Genomic DNA, 17,843 nt, shown 5'->3' with positions numbered 1-17,843 from the left:
GATGTGACAAAGCAAATATTTTCCATCCTGACTAGGAGACTTAGTTAGGCTACAGCTAGTTACACTCAGGTGTTCAAGATCTTGACACACAGTCCTGGAAGAAAAGTGCTTCAGTCACAAAAAAGACTGCATTTTCAGCTTCTAAAATACTTATATACTTACACATTCTCCTTTAGGACAGAGCTTGACAATTGAGATGGTATGAGCCAGACAGACTGTGCTTATGGGGGTAAGGCACATTTCACATTTGTTCATCCCTTGCATTTTCCCAAATTTGCACAAAACTATTTGGACTAGCACCATTTGTTCTTTAACAAAATGGGCAGTCTAGCCAAAAATACTACTTGTAATTCAAAACTCAACATAAGGCATTTTTATTTAGCAAAATAAAGAATTCCCTCACATCATGTTTCAGTTTGCCATTTATCCCCTCAAACACAAGCACAGTCTCGCTGCCCCCCAGCACAGCATGCTCCCACCAAGTGTAAAGCGATGCACGAAAAACAGCTCCTATTGCACAGCAAATTGCCACAAGTTAAAGTGATTTCATGTCTAACAGAGCCTGTGTAAACCAAAGACAAGACTTCTGTAGAAGCTCTATATTTATTTCCAGTTCCTTCTCTATGTATTTCTATACTACATGTGACTGAAATTGGATATGCAGAGAACAGAATAGTTTTGGGTTTGGTTTTTTGGGGTTTTTTTTGGTGCATATTTATCCTCTTAGCAGGTAAAAGAGGTGAAGGCCAAGGCCACAAGTCAGAATATAAGATGATTTTTGGCTCTGCTGATGACTGCTTGCAGGACAGGTCCTATACGGCACTTTAGATTTTACTCTTTCCAAGGCAACAGTCATCAGCACTGTCCTGAAATGGCACTGCAAGCCCAAATCTACCCATCCTGCAAAGCTCTGTGCAAGGAACTTGTACAGAAGCATTATATTACATTTAAACTTTAAAAGCAGATTTATTAAAAATCACTGGTTTTCTCTCTGAAAACAGAGGGTTTACAAAGACTTGCACAATTTTATTCCAGTCATTTAACTCCAGCAAGAACATAAGAATTCGAGCTTTGAACCACCTTTTAAAACTACTCTGTCCTCCAACCTATCTAGCTTCTCTCCAAAGGAAAAAAAAAAACCTTCCCTCTTAACGTGTGCTGCTGCTCCCTTGTAGCCAAAGCACCCCAGTGTCTCTGCAATAGTAACGTGAAAAACAACCTAAATGGAGGCAACTTGAACTACTGGATACATGTATGATAAAAAGCAACAGAGAAGCTGCTGTGGTGGTAAAGAATCCAGGCAGGGTAACAAGGCTTGTGAAACTGGCTTCATCTGGATTGGGATATTTGCTTAGCTGGCAGTACTCTCAATTGCTACACATGATGGTGAAAGGAAACATGCTACAGCTGTAAAAATCTAGGTTTAAACAGAAAAAAAAAGGTGGTTTAAAAAACCCATGAGGCAATTTTAGGTTATGATTATAAAAGGAAGAAATAAAATTTATCGGTTTAAAAGACAGGGGAAACAGGAAGAACAGAATAATATGGGATGAATCTGGGCTAAGGATGTCTAGGCAGATGCTCCTGGAGGACCAAGACGTGAGCCCAGCCAGCTGCACTGCAGAGAGGAGTATCCCTGCCCAGCACAGCAAAAAAGGGCAGGAAAAATACTGCCCAGAGGGGAAGATGGGAAGAACACATGGCAAAAACTATCCCTAACTCTGGAATGACACCTGCCAGCTACCTACAGAGATAAAAGCAATGGGGTTACCGCTGCCAAAAGTTAGAACACCCTCTGCTTTTAAGATTGCAAAGGAGGTGCATATCCTAGCAAGACTGTGTGTTGGATCTGGGAATCCAAATTCAAACTCTGAGCACAAATCAGGTTCCAATGCAAATCTCAGTGCCAGCCTGAACAACAGTCATTACAGCCCCAGCTAACACATCCATCTGTAACAGAACATGCATTTGTAAGTCACAAATAGGCTTTTGGTTTGCTGTCAGCAGCACCAAACAATCCAAGACAATCGGGGAATATTAGGCATTAAAGGTCAAGTATCCCATTTGTGGTGCAATGCAAGGGGACAGATTTGAGTATCATTTTGGCATAGACACGTAGGTGGGCTCATGGCAAAGACAAGTGTTCCACATCCAAAAAAGTCTATGTAGCATTTGGAGTGAAGAACTTCCCCTCCAGTGGGGAGATAGAAGTTTTCACTGTGGGCTTGCTAACCCCATGCTTTGGTTCACAGCTCGTTCAATGCTGCTCTGCAGGAGCCTCACATACTGCCCAAAGTTACAGCCAGCGGCTCCAAGTGCTCCCTGAAATAGATTTGGGTCTCTTTTCTTGGCAACTATTAACCTCTTCTCTCCCTTCCCACAAAATTGCACAAGCACCAAGGGAGACTTCCCAGGTACAGCACAAGAGTTGCAGATAATGGGAGTCACATGGAAAGCACCATGTTTGCTTTTTTTTGTACATTAATTACACTTACAAAGTCAGTGAAGACAGTGTGTGCTTTTTAGAGCAGGTCTGTGTCCACTCATGTCTGCCCCAAAGCCAGCAAAATAAAGCCTCAGCATGGTTACAAACATGATCCCCTTCAACCTCAACACAAATACACTCCTGGACAGATCCAGAGCCTGGCTGTGATAAGCACATAAGAATTAGGAAGCCACAATTAAATAAGTAATATAGAATAAAGGTAAGGTATTCCTTCATTCATTACAACAAACAACACTTTGAACCTGAAACTAAGTTGAACATTAGCTGAGTTATGTAAGAGCACCAGAGGAGTGTTACAGACCCTATTTGTGTGGTGTGTCTGCTTCACACACTTCCTTAGACTGTTCTCCCTTTTGTTATTTGCTCCTTTTTGTTAATGACACGAGTTTTCTTTACACTAGGTTGCACAGAAGGTTGTATTGACTCCAACAACATATATGTGAGTTGTGCTTTGAGGGAATATATTACTTTTGTTTGGTCTATCACACTGAAAGAAGCTTGTGGCATTTTTAAAAGGTTGAGGTCAAAAGCTTCACTCAACATTTAACTACTGAGAGCACACTTTCCACCTCACACTACCCCCTCGTACATCCTTTAAATTTTAAAGGGAGAGCAAGTTGCACATAGACAGTACATACATATTTCCCCTTTCCTCATCATTAACAGTAACTTCAAGCCTGTACCATGATAAAACTTTTATTAGAGGCTGGTTGCCTGGCTATACTCTGTGCTATAGAAAAATGCCTTACTAAGAATTATTGTCAATCTCTGAGCACTCTGTACACACAGGCAAAATGGGGAAAAAGTAGCAGATCAGGTGACTTGTCCAAAGAGAGGAACTCAGGAATAACCCCATGTAAACCAGACCTGTGCCTCATATTATCTTTGTTGAACTATTTTACCTCTCCAGCCTCTTTCCCCGCTGACGTCCCCAACTCTGCTTTGCTTTTCTTTACTATCATTGATGATCATCTTTTCACTCTGCAGTCTCAATACCGACTTTCCTCCGCCCTGGTATCATGCTGTCTATGCGCATTTTTGTCTGTCTGCCAAGGAAGTTGTAAGAGGGCTGGTATTTTACTATGGGAACTATTTTTGTGCCATATTCAGGAAATTTCCCCTTTTAACAAAGTTTTGTATAAAAACTAGAGCTACCAAAATAGAGAAGACAATACTTTCTTCTACCTTCTCTTCCCACTCACTCCTAGCTGCTGGAGGACAGGCCACCCATGACGGCCCAGCCTTTCTTGGGGTCATCACCATTTCTCCATGCAGACAGGCCACATCCCATTGCTCTGCAATTGTCCAAATCCTCTCCTAGCCACTAGTGCCTTAGTGCCACCTCTGTCCCCAGACTCCAACAGAAATGCTCCCTACCTTAATTTAACGTTCTACATGCATCAACTGAACTGGTTGATGCAGTTCTCAAGTAGCTGATACTTACCTAAGAAGATTTCAGATTTCCAGCTTAAAACAGACACCACCCACCTTCTCTTAAACCCTCTCCTCCCTCTGCCTACAGAACAGCCCTTCCCTTGCCAACCAAAGCCTCACCAACCTGCAACTTCACTGTTCACACAGGTCATTCATGTGAAGAACTGGTTTAATCTCAGCTGGCAAGAGAGTTATTTCCTGCAGAAGTACAGCAGTGAAGCCTTCCAAAAAGAAAAAAAAAGTTCCTTCAGGATTAATCCTACCCAGCATCCTCTCACATCTCAGTTATTGCAATTGTACTTTTCTAGCCTTGATAGATCTCATCTTGCATCACTGGCATCCCCACTCAAAAAAAACCCCAAAAAATGAGATCCTGTTAAAGCACAATTTGCCTAATTTGTATCTTCAGGGTTTCCAGTTTTTCTTCTATGGCTCCAACTCCTTGTTATTACTTTTCACATTCATTTTACTGCCTAGCCTACATCCCACTAATTATTCTTAAAGCAAAAGCAGCCCTGTCAACCATGCTCTCCCTCACAGCTGGTCAGGTCTCTTTGAAAACACTCACTGAGCTTTCCCCTGCTCAAAAATACTGCTGTTATCTGGCCTTTCCCTACCTGTTACTGATCATAACCTGTAGTCACCCATCAGAAAGCACTGAGCTCTGCCAGGTGGAAAGCGCATTTTGCCATTGACAGTTACTCAGGATGCAGCGATGGACCACGGGATGCTGCAGCAACACACAGTGGCAGGAGGCAGAAGAAATCTTGCTTGAGTGGTCACTCTTAATGTAAAGCAGCAGGTTTCCCCTCTTGAGGCTTATCCAACTGTTCCTAAATGGAAATGTTAAGCTGTTACACCCATGTTACCCATTTTCCTCCAGGTCTGACCTACAGAGAATAGCAATTCCTACTGGATCCATCAGGCTGAGAGGTGATGGTGAGATGAAAGCATGTGGCTCAGGTTTCTTGCAAACAGCAGGAGAGTAGGGAATTATGAAGGATTTGAAATGTGACACAAGATGCATTTTTGATATTTACAGGGATTTCTGTGACTATTCAGAGGGAGCCCTTCCCACACAAAAGCAGAAGTGTGATGGAGAGTCTACTTTCCCAGGAACACCAAAATAGCCATTATGAGCCTGTTCTTTGCAAGAGGACAAGCAACCTCAATCACACACTGAGGCACACTGGAACCCACTTCAGGCTTAGGATAAAGTCACATATGTTCCTTTTTAAAACTAGAAGTTGGAGAACAAAATGTCAGAGCCTGGGACAAAGCCCTGAAATGCCAAACAAGGTTCACATCTCTTGCACATGAGAAAGCCAATGAGTTTCAGCACACAGCTCATCCCAATGTATCTCTGTGTATCACAACACATATTAAGACTCAATTAATACACTCTCCCTTTCAAAAGGGTACACAAGTAATGAGCACTTTCTTCTTTCCTAAGAAGAGACAGATGCCGATTACGGGAAGGAGTTCTCCGTAACAATTCTCTTCCTAAACCATACCAATTGCCTTGCCCATTTGAAAGATGCATTTGCTACATCAGAAGAAAAAAAGACCCTTATTTATTAGCAATGTCTGAACCACTAACCATCAAAATTATTTGCTTACTGGACACGTTATTTTTTCCGCATAGCACTGCTGGAATCCCTGTAGCACCTTCCCAGACAAAGTGCCATTAACATGCAAATGAAAAGTTCACACTCCTCCTTGAGATGGTACACAATTATAGTCATAAGCTAAGATAATGAAAGGCTCTAAACAAGACAGGTTGGTTACACATGTCACAGTACTGCTTGCAAATCATTCTCTCCTCTAATTACCACAGCATTTCCAGGAGGAATCGATTACAGCAATATGGATGAATGGGATCCTAAAACTGAAAAATGTACTGAATTAAACATTAATGCTCTCATTGACTGTTATCTATCTATATATATATATATATATAAAGGTATGGCCTAGGAAAATACAGTACTAAATATCTAGAAAGACCAGAATCTTGGACACTGAGGCATTAAAATAGTCCCAGAAACAGAATATACCAAAAATATAAATTCATCCATCAGGCTATAATTACACTTCACATTTTGTTCTTGTTGTGAAGATTGGTGTAAGCCTATAGCCAGGCAGAAAGCCAAGCCACAAACTGTGCTCTGTTGACTGCTGAGGTCTCCATTAGGTGCTCCAACAGAAATACTCATTTGCCCAGACCAAGCCTAAACATGACACAGTGCAACCTCTTCTCCATGCCAGGCAAGCTTTGGACAAGCACTGCCAAACAAGCATCCGAATTCAACAAGCTTCCTGCTCCTCAAAGCATTACACACACTTTAGCCCTGTTTTCTAAGGAAAACAAGCTTTTGCTATCATCTAACCTGGCCAACAGACCTAAAAGTTATTGAAGGAGAGTGTTTTGGCAAAATTACAAAGAACAATATAATTTATGCAATTCTTTTGATCCCCAGGTGGCTGGGATGAGGCCAGAATCAGCATCCACCCTGTCACTATTGGGCTGACTTCTGGTCTTGCCATTTTTTGTTTGGCTACAGCTGCCTGGTGGTTTAGGACACTGATGCCTGTCAACCAAGAGCACACTTAGCAGCCACACTGCACACTTATGCATTTCTTCTCCAACAGTTCCAATCATAGCTTCCAAGTCTAGCAACTCATTTGTGCTATCCAGTTTCTGGGCCTCTGTCTACTGCTTCTGAGCCCTTGAAGCTGCAGCACTCAGCTACCAGAGTGGAAAGTGCTCGAAACCTTTCTAAAAGAGATGCTCCTGCATGGGACACAAAAGCTGAACCACCCCTTTACTAATGAGTGATCTGACACCTTGAGCCCTGTGCCTAGTTTCACTAAAACCCTAACTGGTCTGGCAGATCACATTGTACAGGGTGGCACTGTTTTGTCTCACCCACCTTTGAGGAATTAACCAAAATGACCCACTTCTGACTCTGCTATCTCTCTCCAGTGATGGTGTCTGGGACCTAAAACAACAACAATGTTATTTAGACAACACAACTTGGGCACCTATGATTCAGGGGAGGAGCCAAGGCTCCACCATTCAGTGAACAAACCCAACTGAACGCAGCAAATTCTAATCCAACATCTTTGCAAAATTATTTACGCTTTCTAAAAGGATTTAGGGTTAATGGGACATCAGCTTAAGAGTAAGAGGGTATGCTTTCAAGTCTTTTGGATCATATACACGGCAAACTCCAAGCAACTGTGCTTTTTGCCTCTGCAAGAGAGGACATCACAGAGCCAACCACACCAGCCTGAAGAACCACTGAAATCACATTGTTGCACCCCAGTATCTTAATTAAGACATCCAGAAACACACATGGTTTTTTTCACGGCATGGAAAGAAAACCCTGGTTGCTAGCAAGGCTCTTTCTGCTCGACTTGAACTGAACCAGTATCACAGCACCATGAGGCTGTGACAAAAATGCCGTGTTCCACGTGAGAGTCCCTTGATCTCTACGAATTGGTCATATCAAAGATAAAAATCAGAATTCAGGCAGTGCCTGCTTCTTTTCTTAATTCTCTCCCTATGTCATCTCCAACACTTGCAGAATTCCTTTTCCTCCTTGCTATCCCCTCACATCCAGCTGCCAGCTGCACTGCGATATCCATCACACAGCACCCTCTGATAGCTGGTGGCTGCTAAGGCAATATTTACACTATGGCTTGCATTGCAGTTTATAAAATTCTTTGGAGCTCTTCCAAAGGGAAAGCCCCACATAAATCAAAGTTATTAGTGTCATCTACAGGCTAAGTCCAGTCAAGAATTTGCTCGAGCTCACTGTGGAGACTGCAGATCTTTGAAATACCAATCAATGTGCAGCAGAGGGGCTGAGTAATAAAGTTCATTAGCATTGCTGGCAACACTTTTCTTCAGTGGCATACAATAAATAATTGGTGAATATTCAAGGCATCCCTCTGAGGTTATCTTGATTTTATGCATCAAGGCAACCAAGAAACAGAAAGTTTAGAAGGAACTTGCCAATAAACACAAGAGAGATGCAGAATTCAATTGTCTTGCCTTCAAAGTACAAAATATGTAATTACTAGAGGAAACTGTGAATTATATAAATTGATTTGCAATGAAATTAAGGAGACTGTCTTTCCCCAAAACCACTAATGGCTATTCCCACCCAAGTTACAGCACTGGTTACTCACATTACAGTAACACCTACAGACTGCACAGAACTGCAGATTTTTCACTGTAGAAAGTGGGGACTAACAGAGAGAAGTTCTATCCCAAAGACCTTATCATGGATAATAAAACCCAATCTATACACACAATACAGGAGCAGTCATAAAGAGATTAATGACTCAAAAAGTGCATCAGAGGAAGAACGAGAAATGGACCAACCCTCCGGAGTATCAGACAGACATCAATAAATTCATTAGCTAAGCATCACCCAGCATTGCCCAGGAGATATTTTTAAAACCTTCCTCTGTATCTCCAAGAACTGATGTCATCAAGCAAAATGAGAAATATTGTGAGAGATGTGCTAAGATGATGGAAAGAATTTTTATGTAGCTTCACACATTTTCCAGCAAGAAGCCTGACATTTAAGCAGAATGACCTGGTTACTAGTGGCTACTCCACAAATTGATGCAACACACTCACCCCCGCAATGACTGACAGCTGCAGTAAACAAACAATCATTCACGCCAGGTTCTTCCTCCCTGTGGCAACAGCTTTTGCAAAACTGCGGAACTTAATGAGATACTTTATTTAATATTTATTTCACAATCAGCCTCCTTTACTCTAACAGAATTAGCTTCAGCCCACAATGAATGTTTTCCTTGGTTATTTCATTGTGCAAATCAATACTCAATTTATTTTGAATTTCTTCAGTTGCGAATTCTAAACTAGGGGGGATTTGTTTTAAACGTGCCTTTATTTATTATTATTAAATACCAGCTAACCACCCACATGGCTGGAAAATGAATCAGCCCGAGGACACTATCCCAAAAAGTTAACCTAACAAAAAAGATTAATTTTAAGACTGACTTATTCAAGCAGTTTCCCAATCCAGAGGCACAATAGATTAGAGACAACACTGATATATATGTGACAGTCCTTGACAAAAGACTGAACATTCACAATGAGCAAGGTGAAGTTACTCATGATGGAAGCACGCACAAAGGCCAGACAGCAGCTTGAGAAAGAGCTTTACAAGTTCCCCATACTACATTCACATCTGCAGTAGAAAATTCAGGAGTGGTCCATAACAACCATGTATTATGGCACAGGACAGGGCAATCTCAAGCATCTCCAGCACAGGGATGTCCAATGTGACCCAGCAGACACTTCTCACAAGCCATGCTTTTCAAGACCATTTTGCTGGTGCTTCCTAGTGACACATAGGGACCAGTGACCTGCATAGCTAAGTGCAAGTGCACCAAGACACAGCTTTCCTGCAGAATTGTGACAACAGAACTGCTACTTAAAATAAAAGGAAAAAATATTTCCTAGAAGAGGGAAACACTCTACATTTGCAAAAGTCATTTACAAACATAATGGAAATACTGAGAATCATACTCAGGATCACGATATGGATATATTTAAGTTTATTTTCCAGTTTTGGGTAGTAGGCAAAAGACAGAATTTGGAGCTAACAACTGCTAAAAGACACTGATTGTTTCTGCACTGAACATGCACTACATCCCTGCACAAGGTGCTATGGGCATGCTGACAGCAGGTCACAACACAAGATGAGACTTCATTCCTACAGATCCCACACAGCAATTTCCATCTGAGTCCTATGTTCATGCCTCCTTCTCCCAAATAAGTCGAGCAGAAATCCATTATCCTGGAGTTAAAGAGTTCAACTTTAGACTCCTGTTTGCCTGCTGAAATTAAAGAGTTAACAGAAACCTGTGTTTATCTGGGGGGTTTCTATGTGTCCACAAACACATCAATCCAAGCAAAATGCTACTACCACATTTTAGGAATGTGAATACTGCTGACTTGAAGGGAATGGGCACAGTTCCCTTTTTAGAAGGAACAAATTGTTCAGAACAAGGACAAATGCAATAGAGAAATCAGGCACCGACTCTGCTTCTACAGTTTCAAGCTGCTGGTACATGCAGCTCTGACACAGTCTTTACATGTTTGGTTTTTTCAATAGACCCAACATTGTTAAAAAATCCCCCCATAACCACCTAACACAAAGAGCAAATATTTACAGTGAGGATTTTTATATGTGAGAAATCAGAGGGTGCCACAATCTTCTGTTGGCTACAGGCAGGAGACAGCTATTGCCAACAAGGCTGGAGTAATTGCAATGGTGCAGATACTCACTGCACTTGAGTATATTTTAGACAGAAAAAAATGGAATTAGCTGCAAACTGTGTTAAAACACCCCCTTCAGAGTAACAGCACTTTCTGTAATTATGCCACAGAAAAAGGGATTACAGAGAAGAACAGCAGAGCCCAAAGCCATTATCACACAGGTTAAACTTGCTGCTGTATCTCCAGTGAACCAGATACTTAACTATTCTGAGGTCCTCAGCAGTCCATAGATACAGGGACACCCCAAACCTGCCCTTACCTTTTTGTGAAAGCTAGAGATTTCTCCAGTCTTTGCTGGGGTTTAATTAAACTCATTACCACAGGTTTATATGAATTTATACCTTTTCTCCACAGGACATGCTGTACCATGAACTTCAGGGGGGGGATGCAAGAATAAAAAGGCTAATGTTACTTCTCTCAACCTTCTTCTCAATATGCCAAAATAAGCTGACACCCCCACCACAATTTCAGGCTATCTGATTCTCGTGTCTAGAGATTACTCGTCACAGGGTGGAATAGTCTGATGTCTCCAGAGGACTAGCAGGGATACCAAATGAGCCAGGAAAGATTTTTCAAGCCTACATTTACTTTTCAGGTATTTGCATTAATAGATGTAATGCAAGAACAATAGAAAAATAATTATTTTTTTAAGTGGCAGTTGTCCCCTCTCTCAGTTAATCAAGTTCAGTAGGTATTATAATAAAGTTTCAATCTCCAGTGTTGGAGAAGATGGAATTTACAACTCCCTTCTACCATCAGAAAGCAACAGGAAAATAAGAGCACACAGTATGGAGATGCCATAGTGGATTTCTTGATGTCAAATCAGGTTATACAAGGCTGTCTCACTACATTTTCAAGTAAGGGTGTTATCTTCAGTAAATATCCCCATGCAGCCACAGCTGTCATGAAAACACCATGCTTTAGGTCCTAGAAGCACCATGAAGAAATTCTCACTAATTAGACACAAATCAGGCTTTCTTTAAAAACTTGTTAGATGAAAAGCCTTGACTGATCTATTTTCCATTTCTCTGAGTTCAGGCAATGAAATTTAAATCACAGAAAAGTGCTAATGATTATTTTTCAAGTCCGCTTTTCATTATTGAAAGCATTTTTTGCAACATAGCAAACCCAAAATCTCTTTTCTAATCCTGGCAATCCCTTTAAGTTGTTCTTTGATTGGTTGTAAATCTGAATGCTGGTGTTCATGTCTCAACTAATGGTCTACATCCCGAGCATGGATCTGGGATTTTTCTGGAGCACAGATTTTTCTGGATCTCTCATCACACTCATATTTATGGATAAATGACTATTTGGAGCAAAAGAATGACCACTGAAAAGACAGGAAGGTTTGACAAGCTCCTGTGCTTAAAGTTTCACCTGTCTCAGGTAAGAGCAGAGGTAGGGTGATCTTCTAACCAGACACAAATTCTTCTACTCAGCACCTTTAATAATCTGTTTCCTACAGGCATCACGTCTTCTTCAGCTAAGAGTCTGCATTTATACCTAGTCCTCAGAATTATCTGTAGCCTGGGAGTATCCAAGCTCCTAAAAGTGCAGCTGGGGTGGCTGCACTTGAGCAAGAGGTTCAGGCAGATGGAAAACAAGCAGGGAGAAAGCAGGTGGGAACAAGAACATTAGCAGTCCCATGGAGCTGGTGCTGTCTCTTTAGCAACGTCCCACTGAGTAGTGAAACATCCTGTACAACCCCACACAGCTTCATCAGGGCTGCAAGAGCACTATGAAGTGCAGCAAAGGCTTTGGGCTTGTCTGGTGTGGAGAAAAGGGGTGACCTCGTTGCTCCCTGCAGCTCCCTGAGGAATGAAAGTGGAGAGAGAGGTGCTGATCTCTTTCCCCTGGTATCCAGTGATAGGATGCATAGGAATGGTTCAAAACTGCACCAGAGGAGGTTCAGACTGGACATGAGGAAGTATTTCTATACCAAGAGCATGGCAAAACACTACAACAGGCTTCCTAGAGAGAGGGTTGATACCCCAGCCTGTCAGTGTTCAAGAGACATTTGGACAATGCCCTTAACAACATGTTTATGGTCAGCCCTGAATTGTTCAGGCAGCTGGACTAGATGATCCTTGTAGATCCCTTTCAACTTCCAATATTCCAACAATATTTAGAATAGAAAATATTCTATTCTTAACTGCTTGATTACTCTGGACAGGGGTCCCATCCTTCCAGAGCCAGGTAACAGGGTAATCCTTCCTGCCCAAGCAATAGAAGCTCTCTTTGGTTTTTTTTGGCTGCAAGGATTTTGGTCCAAAACACTCAGGAAAGCACATGCAAATGATTGTTACTGTGGGGGATGCGAGACTCTCATATGCAGTCGGATTCATTTTCTGCCCTGTTCCAAAAAAATTGGCATCAAGGCTCAGCACCAGCCTACAGGATGGTAGTTCCATGACAATTCTCTTTTGCAAACAACAGCCTGGATTTATATCAAGAAATACTCCCACTTTAAATGCACACATGCTGCCCTTTGAGTAACTGAGATTTTGCTTAATTGAAAAAGCAGAATTTAGTTTTGGGAACCTTCACTGCAGAGGAGAAGGAGCACAGTGCAGCAGTGGGTTGGGCTGCTGAGGCCCTGCATGAAGTCCCTCTCTCTGTGGAGGACATCTTTAGCAGGACACAGTAACCCAAGCACTGCTCAACTTCTGTACTTTGGCAACTCTAACACCTTTTTTTTTTTTTTTTTTTTTCCTCTTTTAAATTCAGCCTGCAGGATACAGTCTTTCAAGAAACCATGCACAAGCTCATCTTTTTTCATGCCGGTACAGCCTTTCCTCCCCTTCCTCTTCTCTCTTCCCTTTTCTCATTACTCTTTTCAAGGTCTAAAAGAAAACACTATTCAGATACTTAAAGGTTACAGTTAACTTTTAGTTCAGCAGTGCTTAAAAGACAGTATTTCTGCTAAAAGGAAAGAAAATAAACAGGGTATCCTGTGATGTTTAAAAAGGCAGCAGATTTGTGAGACCTTACTGAAGGTTTTCTCCTCTGTTTGTACAGGTATTCCCTAATTTTCTCAGGAAACTAATAGCTAGGTTAAATAGGTTTTAAATAGGTTTAAATTTTGCCTTAAGTATATTAGGGAAGAGTGTACCTCTGCAGTGTAGTGAGAGCAGTAACTCCAGGAGAGGCAAGATGATAAATGGTGTGTGAGTCTCAAGCTGTTCACAGCCTAAATATCTCTCCTCAGCTCAAAGCAACAAAGCTCTCTAATTATTTTTATCTATGCAAGGTGAAATCAAATGACATTACAACACAAATCTCACCAATACCTTATGCAGGGCCAATGTTTAATAGCGTAGATTAGTCACAAAACTACTGCAACAGCAGCAGACTTCAATGTGGTCTTGACTCTGTTTAAAAGCTGACAGTGATTTTAAGGGACAAGTTGATCCTTGTTCTGCCCTAATTATTTCAACATATTAGCACCTGAGGAATATTTGACTCAACCCCTTCCCTCCCCTCACTTTAAATTCATTATTTATGCACAGGCCAATCAGGTTTATATGACAAACATGACAGATTACTTCTTTCCCACTGTAAGAGCCATTAAAAACAAAATGAGAATTTAGTTAGTTATTGACAGAAGCACTGGGAGGGAGCAGGAAGCTAAATGACTTGCTGCAAAATGAAATTGTGGAAACTAGAAAGTCAATCAAAACACTGCCTCAGGTCATCTCATCTGTCCTCCAGCCAAAGCAGAGCTGTTGCTGAGTGTCTCTGCGCCAAGACCTCTCCAACTGGGCCAATGTTTTTGGTGTCAGAAACCCATCTGTAATATAGAAAATTATTTTACTGACTCCTAAGTCTCCTGTTCCAAAGTTTTGCAAACATCCATACAAGCATCAGTACCTAAACAGCTTCATTACTGCAAGGTATGCCCATCTTGTGCTACTTTCCACACTCCTGCCATGCCAGCCACACAGCTGAAATGAATCTCTCTTACTTTCTCACTGCCTGGGTGGTTATTTGACAACATGCATGAACTAGCACCTAGCACATTCCCCATTCCTCCTTCTGTACTCACACAGAGCAAGGCTTGCACTCAAACTGCTGGTCCTGTCCTTAGAAAAAAAGGCAATAAGCCTTAAAATGAGAAATGGAATCAATCTAGTTCCCAGCTATTGTAACTCCTTGTTTGGCTATTTTATGTAAAAATAAGAAGAGGCCAATAAACCTATACCACCCACAAAAAACCCAGCTGTGAATACACCTCTCTGTGGTGTGAATACACCACAAAACTTAGAGCAAGTGTCTCAGTTTGCCAGTTGATGGATGCCAGCTTGGCTGTCCCAGCAAGGACCAAACAGAGACAGCTCCAGAGCTGAAGCCAGGAGCTCTCCACAGCTCGCATTAGAGAGCCACCACACTCCAGCTCAGGCTGTGAGCAACACCTACCACCTGCAGCTGGGTCTGGGAAGATGGGAAGTACAGCACAGATCAGTCAACAGAGAAAAGCTCTTTCACAGCAGGGTGACAAATGGGGGCTGTTTGCTTGCAGATGCCTTTCTCCCCTTGCCGGTTTGGAAAGTGACTGCTCAGCTGCTCCCTGGAGAGCCACCTTCAGCCATCCATCTCTTGCTTCAGGAACTTCAGCTCTTTCACCAGATCTCAACTCCAGGCTACAGAAATCCCTGTCCTCTCCTAGCTCATCTCTGGAGCAAAGAGGAAAGTTAAGCTTAAAAGTCAGCAAGGCTGGCTCAGCTCTGGCTCTTCCCAGTTCCTCTCATCTCACCAGTCTTTGGGTTCCCCTGTACATGAGGTTGGGTGACACCCAAACATCCCAGGGCAGCAACAGTTCTGGGATGGGCAATTTAACACAGTTCAGGGCACACGGGTGATACTCATAAAACCAATTTGCAAGGGTGTGATTTCTGGCTTGACTAAGAAGCCAGTAATTGGCATCATACTCAATTTCATGAGGAACAGGACTAAAATGCAAGAAAACTCTACAGAATATGACCATGAGACCACCGAACCCTGAATTTCCCTTCAAACACTGGACACCAGTAAGAAATGGGGAAAAAAAGTAAAAGACCTGAGGAAATATTTAGTGCTGCCTTCCTGGGATATTCTCTTTGCTTCCAGCAGCTGGCATTTCAGAGAATTCTTGAATCAGAGTAAACACATACACTGCATTTAAGTCTTTGCAGGACAAGAGGAAGGATCCCCTAGCTCATCTGAGTTTTTTCACAGCAAAGATTGAGTGATTTTCAGCTTTTGGTCCCTTCTTATGTGTCTGTATTTCAGTTGCTGAAAGGCAAAATTTAATCTGATTAATACAGTGTAGATTTCTGTGGTACATTTTTAATCTACCTCCTGATATAGTATAATACAGCTTGAAAATGCTAGCATGCATTGTCACAAGTATTTCTAAATCCAACAAATGTAATAAATATTGAAATATATATAAATATGTATTGCTATTTATGCTTGTTTTGTTCAAGATACATACATACAGAAAGATGAAAACAGGATAAAGAAAGAGGGGCATCACAAAAATTGTCTTACTTAAATGCGACATCACCAGCCATGGATTCCTTGCTTGTTCTCACCAACTTCTACAGCAGTATTTCCCAGAACAATTCCCAGGCTACAGTTTCAAATTATCACTTCATATGCAGTGCCTTCTATACCAGGCTAACAAAATCAGTGCTATAAAACTTCTCCTTTTACAGCCAATATGGGAAACCCTCTATTAGATTATCTGTTCCCTCGCTTGTAAAATAAAGAGGAAAACGCCATTCCAGGAAACAAAAATGTTAAAAAAAGACCAACCAAAGGCAACGCCTGTGTGCACTGTTGTTCTTCCCCTTTGAGTCAGTAGTAAAGGGGAAGGAAGGAAAAAACACAGATAAAACAAATGCAAGGAGGTGTGGATGCAGCATATTTATTCCACTTGAAGAGGGGAAGCTGTAAAACACCATCCATTGCACACGGACACCCCAACACCGCGCGGGTGTTTACAAACACTTTGAGCAAACCAAACAGGGAGTTTCATTGTCCCCACTGCACTCATGTTACCCACGCCCCAGCACTGCAATTCCAGGGAGAGCCCTGCCAGAGGACACACAGCGCCAGTTACACAAGAGAAGCGCAGAAGCAAATATGAAGCACAGGGGAGGAAAAAAAATTAAAAATATCAACTCAGCTGCACACTCTTGCTGCTCTCAGAACAGCCTCCAAGTCGGGCTTTGGTGAGGATTAACTTTAAAGGGCACTGAAAGATACTGACAGACTTGAAGCAAGCAGGACCCCTCTGTGTGCACACATTTCATTGCCACCCGCACAAAATGAGAAGTCTAGAGTCCACTAGCAACTGCAGAAGTAATTCAGTTATAAAAGGGGATAAAACCTTCTGATGTTATATACTAAGGAAAAATTATCTGTATGTTGCACTAATATCTTAGCACTGTTCAAGTAAAAATCCAAATTTCACCTCACAAACAGAAAGGAACAGTGAAACGAATAAAAAGCCACACGACAATGAAGCTCTGCTGGACCACAAAGTTTCTACAAAGTTTAAAATATAGGCATTTCTTATATTTACGATAAAATTGAAAAAGATCAGAGCAGTAGTTTGGAAGCTGAAATAAAACATCAGGCTGTCAACCAAGAATTTTTAAGATACTAACTCAAGATGTGACTTGGAGAAGAAACCTGGACCAACTGCACACAGCCAGGACTGAGAGTCAGTTGGATTCAAATGTCCCCCGTTTCCCTGAAAGGGAGGAGGAATAGCGGTGTCAAAACAACGAAGCCGCACGACAGCACACCAACGCCCCAAAAACCATCCTAAAACACACCTCGTATTTATTTTGTCTGCAGGAGCCCGGCTCTCGCAGGCTCTGCAGCGCTTAACGACAGCAATTCAAAATCCATCTTATTTTCCACTCTTATCCAGCGAGGGAGCCAAACCAGACAGGGCTCCCCGCCGGCTCGGGACCGCGCAGCTTCGGGGCGCCCGGAGCATCCCGGAGTTGCGGGAGTTTCCCAGGGGCTCCGCGACGTGCAGCGCGGCCGCGGAGCTGCCGCCGGGCCCGAAGGGCGGCGAGGGGGACTCATCTCCGCGGGATGACACCATTTAGCGGGTTAGGGCTTTTTTCCCCGCTTCCTCCGTCCCTGCGCCCCTCCTTTTTCAGCAGGACCAGGGAACGACAGCGCAGTCCCTCTCGGCAGCGCTGCTCCTCGCTGAGGAACACAGAGTGCGGGGAAGGGCATCGGGAGATGGGGGCCTGGGAGGGAGGGGGTAACAGGACAAGGAAAAGCACACAAAAAGAGAAGATGCGCGCAGAACTCACCTGGTTTGGGATTTTTCCTCCCTCTCCACGACCATAAAACGAGGCGGGAGCCAGGAGCCGGTCAGCGGCGATGGGAAGAAGCGGCAGCCCCGGGCCGCCGCACGCGGGGGATAGCGGGGCTGGGCGCTGCAGCCCCCGCACGCCCCGGGTAGGTGCTGACCCCGGAGATGAGCGCACGGCAGCCCACTTCCACTGGGATGGGTGCTGACCACCCTCCCGGCGCAGGGCAGCTCCCCGGGATGGGTGCAGCAGGGTTGGGCGC

General features: G+C 42.8%; 1 protein-coding gene across 2 annotated transcripts in view; it reads right to left on the bottom strand.

Moving 5' to 3' along the window:
* Positions 1 to 17,666, bottom strand: part of RAB30 (RAB30, member RAS oncogene family) — a 48,678-nt gene extending 31,012 nt beyond the window's left edge. For both annotated transcript variants that reach the window (XR_005603383.1, XM_039562788.1), the window contains exon 1: positions 17,582 to 17,666. The gene's annotated coding sequence lies outside the window, so the exon portion shown is untranslated. The remainder of the gene's footprint in view (positions 1 to 17,581) is intronic.
* Between the last annotated feature and the right edge of the window lie 177 nt (positions 17,667 to 17,843).

Source organism: Corvus cornix, chromosome 1 (assembly GCF_000738735.6).
Source record: "Corvus cornix cornix isolate S_Up_H32 chromosome 1, ASM73873v5, whole genome shotgun sequence".
Classification (NCBI taxonomy): Eukaryota; Metazoa; Chordata; class Aves; order Passeriformes; family Corvidae; genus Corvus; species Corvus cornix.
The sequence above is the reverse complement of the archived record's forward strand: the minus strand, read 5'-3'. Positions and strand labels throughout refer to the sequence as shown.